The sequence below is a fragment of the Siphateles boraxobius genome, unplaced genomic scaffold (assembly GCF_051911475.1).
Source record: "Siphateles boraxobius isolate OS27281-9 unplaced genomic scaffold, OSU_SipBor_1 41, whole genome shotgun sequence".
NCBI classification, from domain to species: Eukaryota; Metazoa; Chordata; class Actinopteri; order Cypriniformes; family Leuciscidae; genus Siphateles; species Siphateles boraxobius.
The window spans coordinates 19293110-19309708 of record NW_027509042.1 but is presented as its reverse complement, the minus strand read 5'-3'; the positions used below and the strand labels follow the sequence as shown (position 1 = coordinate 19309708).

Genomic DNA, 16599 nt, shown 5'->3' with positions numbered 1-16599 from the left:
TCCTATTTCCAACTTACCGGGACGTTAGTCCCCATGTTGCAAGGTTGGTTGTCCGCCTGGGAACGTTGGGGGGAGAAGGGGAAAGTCACCATTCTCACCAGAACAGGTTATTAAACCATCCAAATGATTTCTAAACGGTTTTATTAAGTTGAAATAGTTGCTGAATGCCCCTTTAAAGTAAAACATCTAATTTGACATTATTGCATTTTTGCACTCTTTAAAAGAGTACTTATTAGGTTTAGACACAAAATCATGAAAATTCACTCTTTTTTAAGTGCACTTTTAGTATCTGTATACTAGGTATGTATGCAAGTTTTTTTTATTTTTTATTTTATTTTACATTTGTCTGTATGGGAGTATAGAGTTTGCCAAAAATCTTGATCTTGGAATGATGTAGGATTTTATAGTTAGATGACACAGCAAATGTTTTAGATGTTTAGATGTGATTTAAATAGAACACAAGTCTTACATATGTCAAACATACTATTCATTTCTTTGTGTATTTTTTTTTTTTAATTATTCAAATAATACCAATTCTGTGCTTTCAAATAAAACATATGAAATAAAGTGGATTTAGAATAGTATGTTTGACATATGTGAGACTTGTGTTAGCATATATTTCCAGAATATCTATTCTATTTTGCAGTGTCTTCCAAAGACACTGCAAAATAGAATGGATATTCTGGAAATATACTGCTAATTTTTATCCAATAGCAGGCCGTGATGATGGAAAGGTACACATAATCACACAGCTGTCCTTATTCTGTGTACAATGAAAAATTCATGAAAATACTTTGAAAGTGTGTATCTGTGTGTGTTGTTTGTTTGTGTATGTATGAATAATACATTTGTGGTAATTAATTATCTGTGTTCGTGTCCTATGATTGTGTGTTTAAGCTTGTAGCTTGTGTTTTTTTATGATTTATTGATTTTGTATGAGAGAGGGAGAACATTTTCAAAGGCTGGTTACCACACAAAACATGATCGTATTTAAAATTAAACCTTGAATCTTTGTACAGTCATAACAGCTCATTTAAAGCAACAGCAACTTGATTTTATGTTTCACAGTAATGTGTGTGCGTGTATGTGTGTTAAAGATCATGAGTGAGTGTAAGTGGCCCATAAGTGTGTATACTGCTTTACTTGGTGTTTGTGATTTAATTGCTTCAGATGGCAATACAGCAGGGAGTTTCTTTGCATCCTTCATCGAAATCTTCGGAATAAACAGTTATTTTAACCTTTATGAATTGTTAATGCCGCTTCTCTGTAGGGCTTTACACTTTCTGACTCTATTTGTCTGAATAAAAACAGAATGTTTATTTTATCTTACCTCACACATTCATATTTCTCTCTCACATTCACTCTACTTGCTCTTATTTCTTCCTACTTGACATCTAGTTCTAACTTATTTTTTATTGAAAGAGAAACGAAGATGCTTTGTCAAAATATATTTAAATTTGTTATATGGATTTTTGTCAATTTAACTAAATTCTCTTTAGTCTTAGTACCATGCTTCAAAGTAAGTAACTAGTAAATGGTTAGGTCATGCGATTATTCGTGTTTGATGATGCCCATCATGGTTTTGCAAACTGGGAGAAATTTAAATAATTATATACATACAGTTTTTTACAATGGTCTGACTGAATACTGGATTCTGACTGTCTGAAATGCATGAGTTAAAACGGGTTAATGCATAGGTAGTTCCAATCAGTTTAATCAGCATTCTGAATGAATGTGGTGCCTGTATTGAGGCACACGCTCACACATACATCATAATAATATAATAATAATAATTTGTTACATTTATATAGTGCTTTTTCTGGGTACTCAAAGCGCTTTACATGGAAGGGGGGATCTCCTTAACCACCACCAGTGTGCAACATTGTGCCAGAACGCCCACCACAAACCAGCTTATTTGTGGAGAGGAGACAGAGATGAAGCCAATCAGAATATGGTGATGATTATGAGGCCATGATGGACATTTGGCCAGGATGCTACTCTTTTTCGAAGGACATCCTGGGATTTTTAATGACCACAGAGAGTCAGGACCTCGGTTTAACGTCTCATCCGAAGAACGGTGTTCTTTGACAGTATAGTGTCCACATCACTATACTGGGGCGTTAGAACCCACACAGACCACAGGGTGAGCACCCCCTGCTGGCCTCACTAACACCTCTTCCAGCAGCAACCTGGTTTTCTCAGGAGGTTTCCCATCCAGGCTCAGCCCTGCTTAGCTTCAGTGGGCAACCAGTCTTGGGCTACAGGGTGATATGGCTGCTGGCTACAGACAGTGGCTGCATCTGAAATCGCATAGTCTCTTGAGTAAATACTTATTTTGAATAAGTAATTACTTTTCAATCGCTAAATTAGAACCTTCTATATAGTATGAATGTAATCCGTACCAGATGGTTGTCATGTTTTCATTATCCAGTTGCGTCGTTTCACTGCCATTTACAAATCCTCTCCCGTGGCCTCATTGGATAGTAAAGAGTCCTTCGTATACGCACTTCAGAATCTTGCCGGTACCTTTTGCCAACTCTTTTATGAGTACTGTGAACTACTTTTGTCACACTGTTTTTCGCCTACTATATAGTAGAGTAGTTTGCAATTTCGGATGCAAGTCACTCAAGAGATGATCACCCACACATAGAGATAGTGCTCGCATATAAATGAAATCTTACCACACTATTTGATTTTACTTTAACATTTTAGCTCTAACGGCCTGTAGATATAATAATGGAAATTAAACATTATTTTTATTCATTCGGGGGAATTTTTTTTGTCCTGCAAACTTCAATGGCAACTTCATTCTGGCAAGCTCTCATGGTATAAACAGGATTATATAGGCCAGGGGTGTCCAGACCTGCTCATGGAGGGCCAGTGTCCTGCAGAGTTTAGCTCCAGTTCTAATTAAACACACATGAACCAGCTAATCAAGAGGTGCGTCCCAATTTGCGTGTTTATGCACTATTCTATGACGTTTTCTAGTATAAATAGTGCAAGGAGTGTGTTCACACTGAAAATTCCAAATAGAAAAAGTACACTTTAAATACCTGGATGATACAGATGGGGAGGGGCTATCAGAATCCGATGTTGAATGACAAATTAACCGTATAAAATTCATACACTACATGGTTGAGTACATAGTGTACTGCATCCTTTAGGACACAACTAAGGTCTTCAGGCTCACTAGAAACTTCCAAGCAAGTGTGTTGAAGCTGGTTGGAGCTACACTGAGCAGGACAGTGGCCCTCCAGGAGCAGGATTGGAAACCCCAGATATAGGCTATATACTTTGTTTCTTCACTATCAATTTCAAACTTTTACCTTTCTCACTTGTAGTTCTAAGGTAATATTCTCTGTAAAACTGTTTATAATGTTACTGTAGTGGGTAAAAAAACATAGTTTCATCTTAATACAAACTAAATATTTTCCAGATAATATTTTAATAATTTGTTTCTACTTTAGTGCAATAACAATATAAAAGCCAATAACTTACATTTGAAAACAACATGTTGACTTTATAAAATCACACTTATTCATTTCTCTCATACAGTATAAATGAGTCTTCATTCACGAAAATATAGCTGCCTATGTTGTAGGAAGGGGGTCCTTTCCCAAGGGATCATCCCATATATTTGGGAGCCTAATTTAACATATGCTGTATGTCATTGATAGTCAGGTTCTTAGGTTGAAAAACTCAAGACTTTAAAAGCTGTGGTGCACATCTTGAACATCGGTCAGTACTAGAGAACAAACAAGGTGTTGACACTGAATGAACAATGAATGTCACATGGCAGTTTCCTGTCTTAACGCTGGTCTTCCCCCTTGGCGGAACTTCTAGGTCACTACCTTCGAGTCCTCTGCAGAGGCAGCCTGAGGCGCCTGAGAATCTGTTACTCTTTTTAAAATTTTCCAAGAATATCTGGTAATGTCTTTCACAATCAGCCCAAGGATGTAAAACATCCAGTCCAATTAGAGTAGTACAATACACTGTTATTAATATATAAGACTGATGGGATGATAAGTGGCAGGCACTTGGGATGTGTCTTTTTCCTTGTGTCATTGTAGGTCCTTCTTACTCCACACAGATTATAATGGCCTTTTAATCAGCAAAAAAATCTGTCATTGGTTTATTTATTGTGAAGCAGAAAATATGCAGTGCTTTGCAAAAGAAACAACACCGTCTTTAACTTTGTGTTATTCAAAAATTCAAAAGGACAAATAGTATGAAGAAAGAAAAAAAAACTTTTTTGGAGTTGCCTCAGAGAGCTATTATACTGTCTGCTTCATGAAGATGGCTATTGCGGTCTTCGCGTACACTCTCTCCATAGCCACAATCTGGGGGAAAGAACATACCCTTGAGCCCACACTAATTCAAGGATTTTATGCACTAGTACAAACAACTGCAGCCCCAGCCTTTGGGAATAGCTCATCAAGGACTGTGTTTAACTAAACACAAAATAAATACCACAATGTCGGGCACAACCTCATGTATTAAGAAAACAAATTTAACATTATTCGAAACACAAGTACATTATGTTGTGAGATGGCAGCTCAAGTCCCAAAATAGTGCAACAGAACAACGAAAGATGATGTTGTACAGCTCTTTGAATTCTCTTTGATTCCACACATCCTCTCCACCCTCACCCAAATATTCTTATTGAATTAATTTTCAGTATGTTCAGAACATGAATACAGATTTGTTGTGTCTGTAATTTATTCATATAAGAATGTTGGTTCCTAAACACTGAGTTAAATAAGAGCATGCTTTAAATGCCATATTATCCACCGAATCTGCAATTAGTAATTGTAGATAAATTTAAATTTAGATAATTTCATACTTTTTGCATAGACAATGAAACTAGATGTGCTGCTTAATTTTTTTGTTGTTGTTGTTGTTGAAACCATGATACTTTTTCTCAGGATAATTTGATGAATAAAAACTTAAATTTTTTGTATCAATATAAAAGTCATAAAAATATTTACACTCTATGTTCAGTCTGTATGAAGGGCTGTACCAACTAAATGGCTGAATATGTATCATGACAAAAAATGATTTCATCTAGCCATTTTCGTGTGGCTGAGATTACTTGGCCTTGTCTCATGGTGAGCTGTAATTGGATTATAATTAAGTGTGTGCTTAATGCTGGGCCACAATGACCACTCTGATAGAGCCCAACATTAACACGCTTTTGAGGGACGGCCGTCACCTTAAAAAAAAAAAAAAAAAAACGACAAAAAGACACTGTGAAATCGCATCTGTTTTACACCTGCCTCACCAGCCTGCTGCAGATACACTTTCAGTGTTTCGTAAGGCACAGCTGGGTCTTGATGAAGAACTTAAATTTAAATGAGGTCTTATTAATCTAGTTATAAGGGTGGCTCTTGGATTGATAGATGTTTGAAGCGAAGAAAGTGTGGGCTGAGAGATGCCATTTTGACCGCTTCATAATCTAAGGTCTCTTTAGAGGAGCACTATTACAAGACTCCTCTCATGTCAACCAAGCGCAGTCATCAACATCCAGCCGAACGTGAACTCTAAAGAGCTCTAAAACAATCCTTTCCCCCTTGAAAGCAATGCACACTTAGAAAACACGACAGCGCGGTGACCTCTCTCACAGTACAATGCATTTGATCCTGATGTTTTCCAACTCAACTGATTCTGTTGTTCTAATGAGAAGCTTTTCCTGGTCTTTCAGCCATAATCTGTTTATTTTCCTTTCCGTCTGTATCGCCACACTTTGAACTTAAATCTCTGAATGGAACAGCGGCACAATATAAAAGCCAGATTAGAGTAAAAGCCAAAGCTGTCAACTTTGTCTTTACCGTTGTCAATCTGTCCAGATGTTATGTCGGGACATTTCCATAACCATCCACACAATGCAAAACCGACTTCGTGAACTAATCTGATGTATAAATAATCTCATATATCAAGCAAATAATAGATGGCTTAAGAGCAAGGAGCAATGGCCATTTCCTGGCCGTGGTTCATCGAGAGGTCTGCGCTTACATACTCACTTCCATTCACGCTATTGCTTTGCGTCCCTTGTCGCAGGGATCATTAGATTTAATTGAGAGCTGTCACGGAGGGTCAGCGTCATTATGAGTCCATAATCACTTCCCGTCCAGTCGTCTTCATGGCTACATGCTGATTGGCTGACCCTCTCAGGATCTCATCTCTGATTGGTTCACGTCTTTGATATTAGAAGTAAGGTGTAAAAGTGAAGGCTTTTCACATCAACACAGCTCAAGGACACTTAATTAAGCAAATCTGCCAGTGAACGTTTGATCTCATTTTTCGAATGGAGGGGGAATTTCATGGCTGCTAGTTCATTTAGTGATTTCTTCAACTCTCTCCATCTTTTCTGATCTTCCTCTCCTTCTCTTTCTCTTGCTGCGTCTCTCTCTAAATTGGGGAAAGGCTAAGCTGGATGATAGCTTGTGTTATTGCTGAGCTTGAGTGACAATTGACAGGGGGAGGATTATTCTCAACTGTTCAACCCCTACAGGCGGCTAAAGCCCGCTAGAAGGTCAATGATGGTTTCAGCTGTCAAATATTCAGCTTTCGTATGTTTGTCGTTGTGCTCCCCCACCCGTCTCTCCTGTTTGCTGCTTCTAGAGGCCGTTTTTCTCCCTGACTCACATATCAACATTTGCATTGGACCTCGTCAACACCTGCTCAAAATAACCTCTTCTAGGACATCATTAAAAGGCTCACTGACCTCACACACTCTTTATTCAGTCCTCTTTTGGCATTATTGCATTTTTGGCCCATTACCAAAATTTCAGGCCCTTTTTGGTTTTATACATGGCATTTCACTTTTAAAATGTTTAAAACACACAATATTCAAAATTAATAAAAAAGAATGTTAAGTCAACCTTAAAGGTGAATTGTGTAATATTTAGAAGGATGTGTAGACAGAAATGCAATATAATATACATAACTATGTTTTCAGTGGTGTATAAAGACCTTACATAATGAAATGTTAAGTTTTTATTACCTTAGAATGAGCCATTTCTATCTACATACACCACGGATCCCCTTACATTGAAATAGCCATTTTGTGCCGACATGTTTCTACAGTAGCCATAAATGGACAAACTACTACAGAGCGCGTTTCGTTACTATGTTCTTCGTGCAAAGAAACTAGCTAAAGTCAGCGAATAAAACACTGACACAATGGTGAACAAGTAACAATTATATTTGCAATAACATATCGTTTTACTGAATAATAAAGTAAGCATAATTTCTTAATTCATCTTTTTAAAGAAACATCATTGCTTAACTGGCTACTCTCTGCTGTCTCAGACGATTACATATTTTCCTGTCAGCCACCATAACTTTTGTTGGTTGCAATTCGTAACCTTACCACTAGATGCCACTAAAAATCACACACTGCACCTTTAAGTCCATAAGACTTAATTTCACTGTCATATACAGTAGGTACACTAGCATTCAAAAAATTATTATTATTATTATTATTATTTATGACTTTTATATGACTTTTATATTGATACAAAAACTATTTAAGTTTTTATTAATCAAATTATCCTGAAAAAAATGTATCATGGTTTCAACAACAACAAAATTAAGCAACACAACTGGTTTCAACATTGATAATAACAAGAAATGTTTCTTGAGCACCAAATTAGTATAGTAATGATTTCTGAAAGATCATGTGACACTGGAGACTAATATCTGCTGAAAATATTATTTTAATTTGTATACTATTTTTCAATAATTCTGTTCCCTTTCAAATGGGATACTATAGGGTAACGCCTTCAGCATGACCAATGTCTGAAGTATGCATCTAAATGCGAAAATGTCATTGGCCAGTGACAACACGAGACGTCACTACTTGTGCGTGTAGTACACGTCCTCAATTTCTTTTGTCTTCAGGATCCGTTTGTTTGCTTACATGTGAAGGCAATCACTATGGATTGCACTCAGAAAAGCATTTCAGGAAGTGTGTGCCTCCATATCAGAGAACTTGTTCTGGATTGATGGAGTCTAGAGAGCCCAATTTTTCCTTGGGTTTGACTGTATAGCAAAAGCCTCCCCCTGAGACGGGTCTGGAAGAAGGGTCATCCAGTCCCTAGTGAGCTCATTCGATCTCGAGAACCCGACAGGAAGTGTCTTTTTCGCCCCAGTTTGCGAACTCTTCATTGTCGTAAGGCACCTTCGGGAGTGTTTTGAGTGTTGAGATCCTACAAAGAATTTTTTTTTCCCAAGCAGTCGCAGCTAGCACTCTGGCTCCCCTTGATGGCAATGTCTTCATGGTTAAGTAGAGGTGGAATCTTTAATAGTATGGCCCCCGACTCTCTAAGAAAGAGGATGGTTTGATGCTATGAATGGTCAGTTGAGAATTCATAATTGCTAGGCTAGTACTTTGCCTAGCCCCCTTTATGCTTCCTTCTGGTCTGCTGACCAAGGAAGGTTCAGAGCTCTTCTGATCTCTGGACCCCAGGAGGAAGAGGTTTGTTCGCTCTGGATTGCAAACTCCTCCTGTTGCAGGACACCTCTGAGAGTGCTGTAGTCTAGAGACAGAATCATATTACAGGTTTTACAATGGTTGTAGCTAGCCCTCTGTTAGCTCCCATTGGTCATCTAGGACGTGCATGGAGTAGAACCCTCTTGGTTATGGGCATATTTCTAGACAAGATGCTCTGTTCCCTGTAGTGAGCTCATTCTGACTCTAGTAATCATTTCTTTATAGAGGGTGGCACCAAATGCATAAGGCTTTCTGTGAGCCTCCTTGTTGAAACTTTCATTGGGGTAGAGTGTTGATAGGTCTCCTCTCATTCTAGAGAGTCGTCCTGCTGAGGCCTCTGCTCCCCAGAGCCCCGCCTTTATAGGGGTATCAAATGAAATGGCTCTCTGAGAGCCTCCTTGATATGGCTATCCTTAGCATAGAGTAGGCCTCCTCTTGTTTTAGAGGGTTGTCATGCAAGGCCTCCGCTCTTTGGAGCTCTGTCTAGACGGTGGCACCAATGTGTATGGCTCTCTTTAGCCTCCTTGGCTAGATGGTCTTTAGGGCAGTGTGTTGTTAGGCGTCCTCTCGTTTTATAGAGTCGTCCTGCTGAGGCCTTTGCTCTCCAGAGCCTTGCCTGGATAACGTTCTTGAGTGTATGGCTCTCTCTGAACCTCATTGATTGTTCTGTCAGTAGCATAGATTTTGTTTGGGCCCTCTCTCAATTTGAGAGTCGTTATACTGAGGCCTCCACTCTTAAAAGCCCTGTCTAGACAGGCGACACCAGCATGTATGGCTCTTTGTGAGCCTCCCTGGTGAAGCTGTTGTTAGGGTAGAGTATGGTTAAGCCTCCTCTCATGAGGGTCTCATGAGGGTAATACCAAGCTCTTGAGCTGTTCGTGGACTAATACTTTTTTCTCAGCCCTGCAAGGAAGGTAGGAAGGATGTAAGCCAGGATTTTCCTTTTCAGTGTGTGTGCAGCGTAGGCTATGGCTGGAGAAAATAATTTCACTGACAGCCATTGGTGCGTACCTATAGGATGGGAAGAGGGACTCCGGTAGCTAGTTGTATGGAATCTAAGCTGTTAGTGATGCACGCATCCCCTCAGCATGGCGAAGTGGGTATTTGTTCCCCAAAGTAGTCCACGTAGTGTAAATACTGTTCATCACACTTGAAGAATAACCGCAGCAAATGGTTAACTTGTATGGATGGTGATGGCTGTAACAAGTATTTCCTGTTATGTTCAGCTTTGTTTGCTTTGTTTCTATTACCTGCCTGCCTGAGTTCTCATTAGTCTCATTGGTTACTCATTGATTAGTCATTCTGTTCAGCTGTTTCCTAATTAGTTCCCTTTGTTTGTTCCATGTATTTAAGCCCTGTGTTTCCTATCTTTAGATGTCTGGTATTGTCATTGTGAAGGTGATTGTTCTTTTCTTCTCATTCGTTCCTAGTTGGTGGATTATAATAAACACTGTTTTGTTTACTAATCATTCGTTGTGCCGCTTGACTTGCAAATACTGAGGGTGACAATAGCAAGGCATCTATGTGTCCATTACAGTGGTTGTATAGTAGGTTAAATTCAGTGCTGTATACAAGGACATGAACACAGTCAAATACATACTTCCACAGCATTGCAAAAGAAATCATATGCTTTTTTGCTAGTGTTGAGAAAAATCTTCTCCACATGCAAGCAATCAACATTGACACAGAAAATCGGGGCCAGTTCTAGGCATGGGCAGGGGTGGGTGGTCCTAGTCGGTGGATTATAATAAACACTGTTTTGTTTATTAATCATTCGTTGTGCCGCTTGACTTGCAACTACTGAGAGTGACAATAGCAATGCATCTATGTGTCCATTACAGTGGTTGTGTAGTAGGTTAAATTCAGTGCTGTATACAAGGACATGAACACAGCCAAATACATACTTCCATAGCATTGCAAAAGAAATCATATGCTTTTTTTGCTAGTTTTGAAAAAAATCTTCTCCACATGCAAGCGATCAACATTAACACTTCTAGGCATTCTAGGCCAGTTCTAGGAATTGGCAGGGGTGGGCTGAGCCCTCCCAAACGTCTGCCTTGCCCACCCAATCAGAATTTAGGAACAGATAGTATTAATCTGTTTTTACGATTTGTGCATTGATAAAAAGCAATCTGAGGTGGATTATGTGTTGAAAGGTTGGATGAAGGGCTGTAGAATGTCCCAAATAATAACAAAAATAACACCATAAATTTGCAGTAGCCTATTTTTGCTTGAAAGTAATGGAGCGGGTGTCACGCGCTTCAATCTGTAGCAGAGAAGTAGAGGCTGACAAACATGTGAAAACGGGCAAAAACGTTTGCGTAGGCTACCCAAGATGTGAATTATCTGTCATCTTCATAAGTAAATCTTATAATATCTTCTCTGATTTATTTTATTTTATTCAAATCCCGGTGAAATTAGCTAGAAAACCTCGCTCATTTAAGAACCTGCATTTGTTGCATGGACAAAGCAAGAACATAACATAAGTGTTTAAAATCCACGTAGGCCTATAGCTTAGTTCTGTTGAAACCTTGCCCTCTTTTTTTTTTTTTTTTTTTTTTTTTTTTTGCTCTTAAACTGAAACTGATGAATGAGGCAAACTGTCATCTTAAATAACAGCTCTGAAATAAGCGTGCATGCGCTGTAATATCTTTAAATCAGTTATGGGGCCATTACATAGGATGCGTTTTTGCGGTTAAAACGCGATACGCAGTTTAGTGCAGGTCTTGAGACGTGTTTTTTAAAAGTTGTTTAAACTTGAGTGCCGCATTTTAGAAAGCCGCGTCATGCATGATAGTTTACTCTGCAAAAGTGGAAGCGATAGGAGGTGTTTACATTAAAACCGAAAAGAAGCGCAATGGAATAAAAAAACACCTCCTGTGTGTTGTTTAATTGCCCCTCTCCATATAATCAAAGTTGCATTCATTGCTATAATTTATCATTTTATTTCCAAATGATCACTGTACAGTAGAAAAGTGAAAATGTTAGCATTATACTAAAAGTGAAAATAAGATAAAAATGGTCATGTCATGGAGAGGTGTGTTAAAGGCTACAATGTTATAAATAAATATAGTTATTAAGAATATCTATCTATCTACCCCAACCCCTTGTTTGTTTGTTTGCTTGTTTGTTTACAAACACTCATGTAATTGATAAGTAAGGAACAAAGCCTGCTCTGATGACAGACTGCATAGCAGGAAGTGAAAACAGAGCAGCCAGTGTTTCAGTTGTTTTACACAAGTGGAGTTGCTCTGCCCTCCACGCGCACACGTGCTCACACACACACTCGAGGTTTAATCTGTTCCTGGAGAGTAACTTCTATTCAGTGTTAGCTGCCAGCAAACAAGCGAATCAGCTCTCAGTGTTCCAAATTGTGCTGAACTCTCATAGCTCGGCTGCCCCTCATCAGAAATCTGGGAGATTTTGTCTGGATCAAAAAGCATACATATAATAAATAGAGGCAAAGTAAATAGCTAAAGATAAACAGGCCCCGTTGACACTCAGTAATTTGATTTGTCACCTTCTAGAAACACAGATGTTCTTGGTCTTGCCATGGTTCACTTTGAGCCCTGGAAGCACATGGGTCTAATTCTTGGAAATGGCATCCCATGCTTCTGACCTTGTTCTTTATTCGCTTGTGAATTTCAAGAGTGACAAGCCATTAAACTGATTGACAGCAGGGTCAGTGTAGTTTAAGAGGTTCTGGCTACAGGACAACAAACTTCCCTTCCTACAGTACATTCAAGTTCAGTGTTAACAGAAAAAAAAGAAAACATTCAAGCTTACAAATACAGCAGATGCTGACCATTAAAACAAAAAGCCCTTATAGGCTGTGCAGTATTTCTGACCCCTCATTATTTCTCTTTTGTATCATTTTGGGGGTCTTCTCAAAAGAAAAACATTGAATGATTATAAACTAAAAGGTATATTTGAGTTTTCTGAGATAGCTAAAGCTAAAGGAAAACTCAAAACAAAAGCCAAATTTAGACTATCAGGGTGGCATGATAACATTAAAATTTCAGCTTTGTGTGAATAATCAGTTTTTATTGGCCGTACTATAAAATATTTTATCTATATCATATTTTTCATTAAATATGAAATTTTCTTTACATTGTTGTTCTTTATTCAAAAATTTGTAAAAAAAAAAAATCCATATTTTTATATTTTGTCAAAACATTTTACAGTTTCTTTACATTTTTGTTCTTCACAAAAACTATCGATCAAATGTATGATATATTTTAATATTTGCTAGAAATAATATTTATACCTTTGTATGAATATTATGTTCTTTAAAAAAACTTTTTGAATAAAAGAACATGATTTAGGTGTTAAATCAGCAGAATTTGCATCAACAATCTAGAATACATTAAAGAAAATCAAATGTTAACTAACTTTGGAAGGCGTTAAAATGGATATAAAAGCATAATTAATGAAAAATAAGTGGCTATACAAAACAGGCCACCTTTAATGCTGTCTATTGTAAACAGCTGTGAAAGATTACATGTACCATAATTTATGCCTTTGGCCACATGTACGTTGCTCTGAGGGTGTACACTTTGCCAATATGTTTTCACTGTTAATTGAGCCCATCACATTGACATTGTTAGTATCATGCTCCACATGAACAGTTTGGTACTCCATAACGAAAAATACAGCATACACAGTGTTTGATTTACGTAATGTAACAATAATCAATGCTGGCCTTTTATCCTTTAGACTTAGAGCATCATTACCAATGATGTGAGTGTATTCATGCATAGCCTGCACGTGTTCTATTTCTAAAATCTAGCTAGAGTTAGCTGAATAATCTCAATAACACACTGCTAACAGTGCGAGTGTGGTCAGACTGTACATCATGTAGTGTTGTGCTTTGAATCTGAAATCAAGTTTTTGTTTTTTTTGTTTTTTCTGATGGGGGTATTTATATTTATGTGCAACAGTGCTTTTCAATCTGTGTTGTAATGCAGGAGATGTTCTAGCATACAACCTTTCTAGAAAATGAACACATCAGCCTTGTCTATTGTGAAATATGTTGGGGTGGCTGGATGGATTGTTCAGTAGCGGATGTATTCAAGGATTTAAGGAAACTGGAGAAGTTTTTTGGTAACACTAAGGACGCTTTGGACATTCCTGTCTGTTTAGGAACTTTAGGAAGGAATCCTACTGGGAAAGAAGTTGAGTTTATGTGTAACCTTTTTTTTTAAACATTTTTTAACAAGTGTTTAACTTGTGTTGTTTTTTGTTGTTATTTTTTTACATAATTTGGGGCAGATTAAATGTTGTGTAGATCCAACTTTCAACGAACTAGAGCTATTTATGGACACTTTGCTGACACCTTCTCACCTTGTCGGTGTTGAGACAGAATTCCCATGCTCTAATTTAGCTGATCTCTCCGGTTAATGATACTCATACTCAAACCTTGTGACAGGTGATCAATTGCATTTTTTGGCACTGCATTTGTGAGATCTAAAATTGGTTGGTTATTGATGTAGCTGTGGGCCTCCGCAGTTGGTCTCTGGTTGCTGAATGTTTGAAAGGTTAAAGGACCAGTTTGACAGGGTGCTGGTAGGATGTCAATGAATCAGGTTTCACTTCTACCCTAACTTTCGCTCCTCTCTCTCTGTGGGGTGCAGCTCCCCAGATCCCCAACTCCTCCAGCCCACCCAAGTCCTGTCCTAGTGACACTAAACCATTCACCTTGTAAAAGTTTCCATATCATATCCTTGTAAATCTTAAGTGATCCTTTTTCAGGTATTATGCAATCACCAAACACATTGTAAAGTTGATCACATGTGCCTATATGTTTATATACAGTATACACTATATGAACAGAAGTATTGGGACACCTGAGCATTACACCAACAGGAACTTAAATGACATTGCATTCCAAATACATAGATATTATTATCCAGTTAGTCCCGCCTAGCCAGACCTTCAGACTGAAGGCAGAAGGACACCATTTCAGCTTTCATTGGATAAGGACCACCCAGAGGCCGTCTGACTGACATGCAAAGCAACCAATCACAGTTTTTTTTTTGTTCTGCGTCATGTTTATGGACGTAAAAATGGAAAGTCCAGATGGACCATTAAAGAATGCAACACAATCTCCGACATCCTGTAGAATTTAACCAATCAGATGATGACTTGGAAAATCTTGAAGTCTTTCCAGTCAAGTTTGCCAGTTGCATCAGACGTTCAGCCAGCGGTCAGTGAATGTGACGTCTGAGGCTGAGACTATAACACCTTCCACTATTCTGAGAAGGCTTTCCAAAAGATTTTGAAGTGTTTCTGTTTCAATTTTTGCCCATTCATCTATTAGAGCAATTGTGAAGTCAGGCACTGATGTTGTTACATTTGTTGCATTACTTACTCTAGAAATAAAAGTAAATTATGCATAATTACAAACAACTACCCTAAACCAAACTCTAACCCAAATTAGCCTTATGTAACTAAATGTTGTTAATTAATATTCCTACAAATGTTCAATTACACTGTAATAAGGACACCTTCAAATAAAGTTTAACCAAGATTTACGTTCACTGGAAGTAAGGGTCCTAACCCAACCCAACCCAACCTCCTTGCATCCACCACACCCAGACTCGCCCATCAGACTGCCAAACAGAGAAGCGTGATTTGTTACTTCACAACACAAATTTCTACTGCTCCAGAGTCCAGTGGTGGCATGCTTTACATCACATTACATCCAACGCTTGCCATTGTAGGTTGGTGATGTGAGGCTTGCATGCAGCTGCTCGGCCAGGGAAACCCATTCCATGAAGCTCCCGCCACACAGTTTTTGTGCCGATATTAATGCCAGTGGAAGTTTGGAACTCTTCAGCTTTTGGAATAAGCAGAGAGTTGGTGACTTTTACGCATCATGTGCCTCAGCTCTAGATGACCCCTCTCTGTGACTTAAAGTGGTTCCTGTTGTTCTTAAATGCTTCCACTGTCCACTTTCCAGTTATATCACTTACAGTTGACCATAGAATATCTAGCAGGGATGAAACTCAACAGACTTATTGCAAAGGTGGCATTCTATTACAGTACCACTCTTGAATTCACTGAGCTTTTCAGAGCAACTCATTTTTTTACACAAATTTTTGTAAATGCAGAATGTATGGGTAGTTCCTTCATATTATACACCTGTGGCAATGGGTCTGTGTTCATGCGTGCGTGTGTGTGCGTGTAAAACTTCAACTTTTGCTGCTGTGGGCTCGTTCACATGTCTGCTCTGTGAGAAGGAAACTCTGCTCCATATGGGCTATTTGGAGGAAACTTGAAGTCAGTCTCTGCACTGGCTAAGCATGGATGTTTTGTTGAGGACCTAAACTGCTGACAACAGTACTGCTTGTTTCATTTGTCAGAGTGGGCTCTCTGTATATCAGGCGGGCCGAGCCCTGCGCCGGCCGTTAATAATAAAGCACTGACACTCTTCTGCTTCACGGTCCTAGAGCGAGTAAATTGCAGCTCAGATCAATACTTCATCTCTTTCTGAGAGAGAGAACGTTGCTCTGCCAATCAATCTGCATCTATATTGTGTGTTTTGTTTGTCAGCAATTTCAGAATGGACCACAATGAGCCTTGTAATCAGTTATATTATTACATTCTGTTTGTTGTAGCCAAAGAAGTCCTCAGAGGAGCCAAGGAATTGCTATTGTTAGTGAAGTTTATTATGAGTTGTTGGGAGAAGCTTGTTCATTTTTTCCTGTCAGTCACACCTGGCTTACATTATACAGTGGAATTTCACCGTTTGAGGCCACACTGAAAAATGTATTGTTTTACCCTTAAACTATGAAAATTAATTAGAAAAGGATTATTACATTGTAAAATATATGATAATCTAAACAACTAGTGTAATAACCATAATCAATGTAATCATTTCAACAATTTACATATTACATAATTTCCATCCAAGCCAACAGTTTTGCCACTCAAAAAGTCTTGTCAGAAGTTAGTGTGCTTGGTTACCAAATAGAAAAGTGTCAGTGGGGAGTATGCATATGATGAAATGGGATGTGTTATGTGTTAAGAAAAGAAAATCTAGAAAAATGTATCTTGTGAAAATAGACAATTAAATGATATGCTTGCTTCTGAAAAATAACTAC

The 16599-nt window shown here is 38.2% G+C and overlaps 1 protein-coding gene and 1 long non-coding RNA gene across 5 annotated transcripts in view; one reads left to right on the top strand and one right to left on the bottom strand.

Annotated features, from left to right (window-relative positions):
• lpp (LIM domain containing preferred translocation partner in lipoma) overlaps nucleotides 1–16599 on the top strand; it is a 258449-nt gene that overhangs the window by 187862 nt on the left and 53988 nt on the right. The window lies entirely within an intron of this gene.
• The window catches only part of LOC143706663 (uncharacterized), a 98611-nt gene continuing 93040 nt past the window's right edge, over nucleotides 11029–16599 (bottom strand). Inside the window, exon 2 of the long non-coding RNA XR_013193011.1 lies at nucleotides 11029–11063. This is a non-coding gene — a long non-coding RNA (uncharacterized LOC143706663). The remainder of the gene's footprint in view (nucleotides 11064–16599) is intronic.